Source organism: Pantherophis guttatus, chromosome 2, assembly GCF_059756535.1.
Source record: "Pantherophis guttatus breed Tessera chromosome 2, ASM5975653v1, whole genome shotgun sequence".
In the NCBI taxonomy this organism is placed as follows: Eukaryota; Metazoa; Chordata; class Lepidosauria; order Squamata; family Colubridae; genus Pantherophis; species Pantherophis guttatus.
In genome coordinates this window covers 189139874-189149859 of record NC_142064.1, presented here as the reverse complement: position 1 = coordinate 189149859, position 9986 = coordinate 189139874, and positions in this window count along the sequence as shown.

Sequence of the window (9986 nt, the reverse complement as noted above, 5' to 3'; positions counted from 1 at the left end):
GATGTATAGTGGGTATGACCAGTATTATCAGTGGATTTTTTTAGGGTGGTTGTGTTGTTTTCTTTAAATTAAACTCTTTTAGGGCTCTCACTGAAGCTTCAGTTTCCCATCTCAGAATAACAGAAATCTTTGATGCCAGGCTTTAGCAATTTTGGTCAGAGATAATTTGCAGGGAAGGAGCAAAGGATGGGGTGGGGGGGCACTTGAAGCCTTATGTAATTCCCAAGGCCTCAGGTTCTCCACCTCTTTAATGAATTTCACTGAATTCTTGTAACACAACAAGCATGTTTAGTATTTCCTTTTGGAGCACACAAAACCTACAGGAGACATGGTGAACAAAGTTCATTGTATCTGGTTTGGCACAGCCCACTTGCTAAATATGCTACCCCATTTTACTGCACCACTTTAAAGCTGCTGCTTTTGATAAACATTATAATACATTTTATTATATCTGGCACTTTGCAACAAACTACATAGGTGAGAAAAACTTCCCTCCCACACTAGAGAAAAATGCTGACCATATAAAAATACTAGGTCTGTAATGAGACTTAAAATTACATGTGTGTTTTTAATTTGCTCCTAGAACCGTGTACAATAATTTACAGAAACAACTCCCCAAATGCCTTGTTTCCTTTAAATAAGTATCACCAGGGATTAATAGCATCACCTTCAGCAGAGATGCATTTGTTTTCAAAGTGGTGTCAAATCCTCTCTTCATTTCCTGGGTTGTTTAAGACCAACATGCTTTGTAACAGTGATATTTGAGTCTTTTGTTAAGGTATTTTGGGACAGCAGTGTTTTTATTTGCAAAGAGATGCAAATCACATCCCTTCAATTTTGGGGAGAAAATGCATATCTTCAGAGAGATGTGGAAATTTTTGGAGTAATATTTCTGTAGCCTAATCATTTTTAATATTGGCCATCTCCCCTGAATTATCATACAATTTTTAAAACCTTATTCAGTGGTTAAAAATATATATGTTAGGCTTGCAGTCCTATAGCCAGTTTCTTGATGAGGAATGATTTCAGCACACCTTAATTTTAGATAGATACGTAGAATTTTGCTGTAAATTATATGTCATTACTGAAAAATATGTAAGTAAAATGTTGTTTTTATAACATGTCTTACAATAAACAATGAAATCACATTTTTAAAAGATGCGAACTGGCTTTCTAAGTGCAATTGTAAGCACCACTGAAAGCAAAGCAACTTCTAAATGGATAGGGCAGAAGTTTTACTATTCTCATTTTCCGTATGATAATCTAAGCTGTCGCTCTTCCCTGCGCATAGAACTACTTGTAGAAGAGAATATGCATGAGGATTGCTAAATACCTGATATTTAAATTTTAATTTTTCAAGCTTTAATAACATTTAATTATATTTGTTTTTTTGAATCTTTGGAGGGCAGGAAAAATATGGCTAAACAAAATTTGGGAACTGTGGAACTGGTAATGAGATTTTGAATGTGAGTGTATTTGGGGGATGGAGTGGGAGACTGGTGAACAAAGTTGTTTTATTACTTTGATTTTTTAATTTAAAATGAGAGTGTGGAGTGTTTCTGTCAAGAGCCACACATTTTTAATGATTATTGGATGGGACCTATTTGCTGGTGGGAGGGGAGGCAGGGCTGAAGCCAATAATGAAAGGAGATGGAAACCAAATGAACAAGGTCACTCTTTTCTCTCAGACCCCCTCCTATATTTCTTCAATATCTCTTTATCATTCGCCCCTCTCAACATATCACTCCAGAGAAAAATTGATACTCTGACCAGGATCGAGGGCCATTGGGAGCAGGCCTCACACAACTTTAGTAGAGAAGATTCCCTCTGAATTTACATTGAGAAAGAAAGGAAGACTAAATAAGGGGAACTACAAACCCTGGTTCATAGGGGTTAGGCAGGTGAATGGGTTTAAGCGTAACCTAATAATAGAGAGATTTGGATATTTCAACTTGTCCTAGAGCAGGAGTGTCAAACTCGATTTCACTGAGGGCTACATCAGGGTTGTGTTTGACCTTGGGTGCTCAGGGGGAGGGGCATGGTCAGCTCGACATCACTCCTGTTGGGGCCTGTGGTGGCCTGAGCACTTTGCCAGCGAAAACAGGCTCCTGAGCTCCATTTTTGGCTGCCATGGTCTCCTGCAGCCCTCTGCCAGTGAAAACGGAGTTCAGGAACCCTCCTGAACTCTGTTTTCACTGGCAGAGGGTTGCAGGAGGCCGTGGCAACCGAAAACAGACCTTGGGAGCCCGTTTTCTCTGGCGGAAGCACTGCAGGCTGCTTCTTCACTGTTTTCAGGGTGGCCTCACGGGCAAGATCTAAGTACCCTGCGGGCCAGATCCAGCCCCATGGGCCTTGAGTTTGACACCCCTGACCTAGAGCTTTCAGGCAATTTCTCTCACCCCTGAATGACATCTGGGGGGATGATGGGGCCAGATTTTGGGTGCCCACTGCCATGCCATTATTAATCAAATGCAGGGAGTTTGGCAAAAGATCTAGCCCTTGTTTCTGGATCTTGTCCCCAATCCTCCCTTAGCTATAGTGGCTTATTCATTATGAGGATCCCTGCCTAAATTCTGAAGTTCAGCAGCCCAGATGCACTTTGGCACTTTAAAAATGTAAAATTATCCAGTCATGCAAGAGTTATAGATTACCTTCCTTAAGATACTATGTTTATACTTTCTCTGGTAACCCTGAAAAGCTATCTAGTGATATTTTTTCTTAACTTGTGTGCTATTCTAGTTATGGTAAGAGTTTCTGGAAGTCAGATCCTGCTACTGATAAATGATCTACTCAGTTCTGTATTAGAAATAGGTTTATCACCCCAGATCTTGGGAAATTTAGACATTAGTGTTGACTGCAACAAAACCTGATGAAACTTGCGTGGTGCATCAAATATTAAGAAAATTATACAGGCCTAATTTAGAGCAAAAGGGGAAGGGAAGTAGCAAGCACTGATGCAGATGCACAAAGAAACTTTTGTGGGTTAGCTTAATCATGTTTAAATAGACCTCCCGGAAGCAACAGGAACATGGTATCAGCAGCTTATCTCTTAACTGTGTTTATTTGCACCTACCAATCAGCCACATGTTTACCTTGTATTGATAGTGCAAAGTTTAGAATTTCAGTGGGGTGACAATGGGGCAAGTTGGGTTATTCTCTGCAGCAAACAACTTCCAGGTGAGGTAGAGGAAAAGGATGTTTTGTGTAACTAGACAGGTGTGGCTTTCTCAAGAAGTTTTATTTACATTTCCCTGGATCTAGTTAGCTTAAATGCTGCTTTTAGGAAAGTGTAAAAAGATACCTGCATTGATTTTGCTACACCAAACACCTAAACCAAATGCTGCTGTTGGGAAACAGCTACTCGGTAATCAAACCGGGAGGAAGCTACTGGTGTCTAGAGGTTTAGAACTGATGGCAGGATATGAACATATTACATCTAAAATCAGTACTTTGTTCTGAAATATCATCTAATTTCTTAATAAGAAAAAAAGAGAATTTGCTTTCACACTCCTAATACATCTTCTTCTAGAGTTTGAACTGGAAAGCATTGGTGGTAGGCTGCCAATTTTTTTTGGCATTTTTTAAAAATCGGGATTAATTCAGCCTGAGTTGCTTGAAGTCTTTGGCTGCAATTCAATATGCATTTACCTGGGAGTAAGTCCTTTTGAACTCAAAATGACTGCCTTCTGTGTAGATGTCTACAGAATTGGGAGTTTATTACGCATTACTGTTGCTCTAGCCTTACCTCTGGTTCATTTTGTCTTGACCCAATGACTTTGACTAGCACACAGATATTGATTGACTGTAGATTAACTCCTATTGGGGACATAACTTCCTGTTCTGAGGCTGCTGAGCTGTCAACATACCTTTTTATGTTGCTTCTATTTGTGTTGAATAACCTTGGAATCATTAACTGTGATTCTTATCTGAGCACCAGGTAGCAGCTTGGATTACACTGTGGCTATTTTCTACAATATCTCTTTCCCCTAGTCTTGCCAATGGATCTTTTCAAGGCAACTCACTTAGCTATATGTCTGGCTACACTTCACTTTTAATAAGTGAAGGTTAAATTTTTGTGTCTCAAGGATCCAAACCTCCTATATGGCTTGATCTCATCTGGGTATTGCTGCTTATCCAACCTCATTGAACTAAGAGGCTGGCTGCATCCTTTGGTGCAAATAGGAAGCAGTATTTTATGACTGAGTAGCCAGTTGAATAATGATGGGTTGTTAGGAATGTTGTCATATTTGCTTCGGCCTTAGTTAGCCAGGAAAAAAAGATTAATTCTTCTAAAACCAGTGAAAGCTGGATAAAGCATGCATCCCTGGATATCTCATCACCATGTTATTTTTACATAGTTGTTTTTCAGGTCAGGCTTCTGGTTCTTCTGCTGAAGTCAGAAAGGGGAAAATCTGGGATGAGGAAAAGTATCTCTCGAAGTAGAATATGTATTTGGGGCATATATCTATACATAGTATCTTTCTCCACAAGAATCTATGGGTTGGATTGAAAGAAGGTGATTGATTGACAGTGACTGAGGGTGAATCAAAGTCTGGGTCCCCACATTACACCATACTGGTGTCCAGGTCTTGATACTCTTCCTCTGAATGTTTTTCTATTACTAGGAAAGAAAGTAATGAAATTTTAGAAACCATATTCCTTAGCCTTCTTCATAGGAGAGTTTGCATTAACAAGATTCTATATTTTGCAACATGTAGGATGAGTTTTCCTAAAGAAATGCTGCAAGCAGAAAGTAAATGTTACAAATGTCCAGGACACTGAACAAGAGATGGGATGTTTCTAATAACAATCAAGAAGTTTGCAGCAAGTGGCAGCATCTGGCCAATCTGTCTAGGCTTAGAAGCTAAGCTAAATCAGATCTGGTTAGCATTTAGTTGGGAGATCCCTTGGGAATACAAGGGCTGTAGACTTAAAATGAAAAATAGCTTGGGATAAAACAATAGGTTTACATTCTTCACCAACAATGTTGTGCAGATGGGTTTATGAGTCTATTTGATTTAAAGGACATTTTATCTGGCTTGATGCTGTGAGGAGCAATTATTATTACTAAATAAATTTATATGACTGTCAAACCCACATATGGTGACTCTGGGCAGCTTACAACATTAAATGGAACAAGAATAAGACATTATCAGAAGGGTGGGAACAAGTCTAGAAAAATCTAAAGGGATCAAAAGGCAAGGAGATATTGCTTACCAGGTTATGTGTTATGATGGATTTCCATGACCTTGCTATAAAATTTGAAAAATTAGCTGCCCAGTCTGCACAATACCTTCCTGCTAGGTTCAAATGATGAAAAAAAAATATTGTAAAGGTGGTGTGGTACTAAGATAATGGATACTTGTAAACCCCTGGATTGTGATTAATAAACTGGGACATCTTGGCAGAAAGCTTTCCTGATATGAAAAGATTAAAAAAAAACCAAAAATATGTAATAGATGGTATGTGGAACTGAGAAAAAAAGACTGCCAGCTAAGGACATCCTGGGTTGGCAATTCTGTCTCCAGTAAGTGCCTTTTAAGCTCAAAATGTTGTTGGAAATATCTGAACCATCTGCTAAGCCTCAACAGAGCTTAGATTTTAGTAAGCGCATTATTTTTGAGCTTGCTGTTCTTATCCAAGAATGTGACTTGGTTTAGCAAGCCATGAAATCTCTAGAGTCCACTGTGAAATGAGCCAGAAGTGCAGCAATTGGTCCTCTCTGAAAAATTATTTTTGGTTACTTTCGGTACATATCTCTGAACTATTTTTTATAAAGCCACTAAAAAAATCAGAAGCAGCATAGAATCTATAATTAAAGACCCGGTGGCTATAATGGGAATGGATTTTTGAACTCAAGGCAAACCCCTTCTGGCACTTCCTGTGCCTAATAACCATCAACAGAAAAATTACATCCAATTGGCTCCAGCTGTTAAGTCTACAACAAACATAATTATTGCTGGGGAAGAAAAAAGGAAAGTGAACTTTAGAAACATCACTAAAAACCCACAATACCAAACTAAATCCAAGGATGAATTGGCTCAAATGATGAAATGGCACCATTCAATTGGGTCGGTAATATTTTGTGAAGAGAAGAAAGAGAAAAACCAACTTGGGCAGCTTTTCACTGTTCTGTGGCAGGCTAGCAATGTGTATCTATTCTGCTCTTCTGTGAAATTAGTGCTTAAAATTTGGAATTTTGTTGGATTTTACTAAAATGTTCCATGTTGAAGAAGAAGCTTCAGCATTCTGCCTTTTCTTCTTGGCCTGCTATCTATCCTAATGAAACAAATTTTCTTTTGAGCTGCCTGGGGATATCAGCTGAACTTGACCAAAACTTCTCTGACCTGTTTCACTTCCTCTCTGTTGTCACCTGCTTGCTTACCTAACTATTCTATATCCGAGGAAGTAGGAAATGAGGATGCTTATCAGAAAAAGAGAAGTAACTACTTCAATGTCTATGGAGATTCTCAGTCATCCAGGTCGTGGTTGTCCCAAAGGTGCTTTTTCAAAAGGCAACTGGACTTTCTGGATTTTTTTTGGAGACATTTTGCTTCTCATCTTTTCAACACTTCCAAGAGGTGGGATTTTGGCCTTCTTGACTCAACAGAAATGCTATCAGTGGTGACGATGGAGAATGGGGAGCAAGAGTTCCTTGCCTTTTCTTCTACAGTTAGTGGCAGTAACTTGTGTTTGTTTGTGTGTATGGGTTGCAGTAGTGTGTTTCTCAGTTCCTAGGCAACTGATGGAATTAATGAAAGGCTAAAAAACAATGGGCCAGAAAATTTGATCACCATATGTCTTAAAATACATTTCTGGAGAGGGCCTCATCCATAATTAAGTGATGTGGAATGGTCACAATAGAAATCAATGTATGTGAGCGACTGAGTTTATCTGATCAACCTCCCATTATTGGCCAACACTCAATCTATTCTTACTACCTTACCACTTATACATGATGTTGCCAAGGTGGCCATTTTTCATTTCCTCTTATCCTTAAGTAACTTCACCATAATATTTGGAAGAGCAAGGTGCTTTTTCAAGAGGCAACTGGATTTTCTGGATAGAACACTGCTACAGTTGTGTTGCTTTTTGAGGAATATCTTGGGACTCTTACCCAGGATCATTTGTTTTGTTCCCAGAATTCAGAGATTGTGGCTCTGCATGTATAATACCTTGCTCCCTATTCCAGCAGGTCTGTCCTGGTATCTGCCTGCTATGTACATATGTATTTAAACTATTTGATTCTGGTGCCTGCCTTTTACTTATAGTGTGCTTACTTCTGGCTGTATCTGTTGGATGTTCGGTCTTAGTGGTGCCATGAGATGGGGTATTCTCAGAATACCTGGGGAAGGTATAACAGCATTAATTCTGTGAAAACGCACATAAGAACCAAACTAAAGAATCAACCCAAAGAGCTCCTTGGCCCAATAATTAATTTCTACCAGTGTCTGGCTACAAGTTTATAAAAAAGCCTAAAGGCTTCCTCTTTCTACTTTGCCATAATATCTGATGCTGGAAAGAATTAAATGGTTGAAACAAGCACACCTAATGGCTTACTACACTTGAATGACATCCAAAATCTATATCTAATAGGGAAGAATCCAGCTTCATTTTGTGTGTGTGAGTACATGTGGATAGGAAGGTCTGGGTCCTGACACTTGTTTTTTTCCTGATATTGTGGTATCTTTGATTGCAGAGTTTTGAGTTTGTTTTGTTGGGGAGCAGTAAAGTTTTTTCTCAGAGGCAAGATAATTTATGTAACATTCTTGTTTGGTGTGATTATTTATTAACTATCAGATCGCAACTGAAATGTTCCGGTGCAAACACAGCTGCAATGACAGCAGTGTTGGCTTGACCTCTAAATGAGGCTACAAGGAATATTGCTGCAAGACAATGAAAATAAGAGCACTGACTTGAATTAATAGGCTTAGGAAACCCAGAGTCACACATGTTGTATGTGGGTTTATATCTTATTTTCAGATTTCTAAAAATGCAATAGCATCTCCTGCAAAGGGGACTGATAATTTACAGAACCAGGACAGACATGAGGAGTGAATTTAATTCATTCCTGCATTACTATTCCTGAGGAAAGTCCACTTCTGCAGCTTCTACTTCACAAAGAAGAAAAAATGCAGTTTGAGGAAAATAATTTTAAACATTGTTTTACATACCCTGTGCTTCTGTAATTGTGCTAAATCAGTTTTGGGATTATAATAAGACTGCTTAGCACAGTTGCAGTTTGTTATCACATGACAGCACTTTGCAGAAAACATTGGCTTTCTGGACACAACATCTTAATAACTTTCTACAGAGAGGAGAGATATCCAGATTTTTTGCAGGATATAAGTTGAAAGTGCTGATATCTGACCACATTATTTTATCTGAAAGATGCTTGTGGAAAACCAGATGGAATTGTGTGATGAAATTGGAAGCCTGCTTGTTTAATGCAGAAAATGTTTTTGAAGAGAGAGATACCTTTTGTCTCAGCTTGGAGTCCAGTGGTATTCAGAGACAGCAGAAAATTTCTATCTAGGGAGCCTGCTTTCTTCGCAAAAAGAATAACAGTTGGAGGTTTTCTAGTCCAACCGCCTGCTCAAGCAGGAGACTCTCTACCATTTCAGACAAGTGGTTGTTCAATCTCTTCTTAAAAACTCCAGAGATGGAGCATCCACAACTTCTGAAGGCAAGCCATTTCACTGATTGATCGTTCTGTCAGGAAATTTCTCCGTATCTCTAGATTGGTTCTCTCCTTGATTAGTTTCCATCCATTGTTTCTTGTTCTGCCTTCAGGGGCATCTTTGCAATGGAGTTTGCAAATACAACCCTTCCTGCTGTTAGTCTCATCTCTGGGAAGAAATCCTAGGTTAAAAAATGTTAAAAACAGAGTCTCACATTATAGTATAATAATGATAACAAAGTCATGGGGAGATAAAGAAGAGGAAAGGGAGGGGAGGAGGGAGAGAGAAGAGCAGTAAGAAATGGAGAAATGAAAGTATTCTGAGAAAGATAAATGAGAGCGAGCATTGTGAAGACCATATTCTTGCCTTCCCTTGTCTATCAATAATGAATGCACGTGGGATTTCTACGTGGAGGAAATGATGTGCACTTTGACTGCTAGTCTTCTGTCATGTTTCACAATTGATTTATAGGAGGAAAAGTGATGTGATCGGGGATTTTTTGTTTTTTTTATTTTTATTTAAAATTTGTAATTTTATTATAACACATATATGACATTCACATAACATACAACATATAGATATCTTATCATTTTTAAGCATTGTTTCATCATGGTCTTCCTTCTGTTAATTTGTCTTTTTTCCCCTATGTCTTCATTTCATTCCTCTTCTTCTTTTTTCCCCCCCCCCCTTATCCTTTTTTTTTTCTTTTTCCTCCCCCCTATAGAGATCTATATATTTTAATTATATTTTTAATATTTCACAGAACTAGGGCTGAAGAACAACTTGGCTTACGTAGGTGGAACCTGGCTAGAAAGAATATGCACATAAAAGCCTACAAAAAAAGAAAAAGACACATTGTACCTTTACAGGGAGGATACTTGAGAAGAGGGTGTGGCTCACTGATGATGCCTTATAAGGCAGAAATAGCTATTTGAGTCTCCCAAATTGCAGCACAGAGTTGTTGCTTTTCAGCAGGATACAAAAAGCCCAGAAACTTGTGAATGAGATTTCACAGAACTAGGGCTGAAGAACAACTTAGCTTACGTAGGTGGAACCTGGCTAGAAAGAATATGCACATAAAAGCCTACAAAAAAAAAGAAAAAGACACATTGTACCTTTACAGGGAGGATACTTCGACGAAATCGCATTCGTCATCTTCTGGCTGATGTTCTCGGTTTGGTGCTTATGGGCAAACTGTGCGATCGTAACTGACGTTTTTCTATGAAAAACGTATATATTCATTTATACTGTTCATTTTTAGCTACTCTCCTATTACTGGCTCTCATTGGAAACCAGATGGGTTGG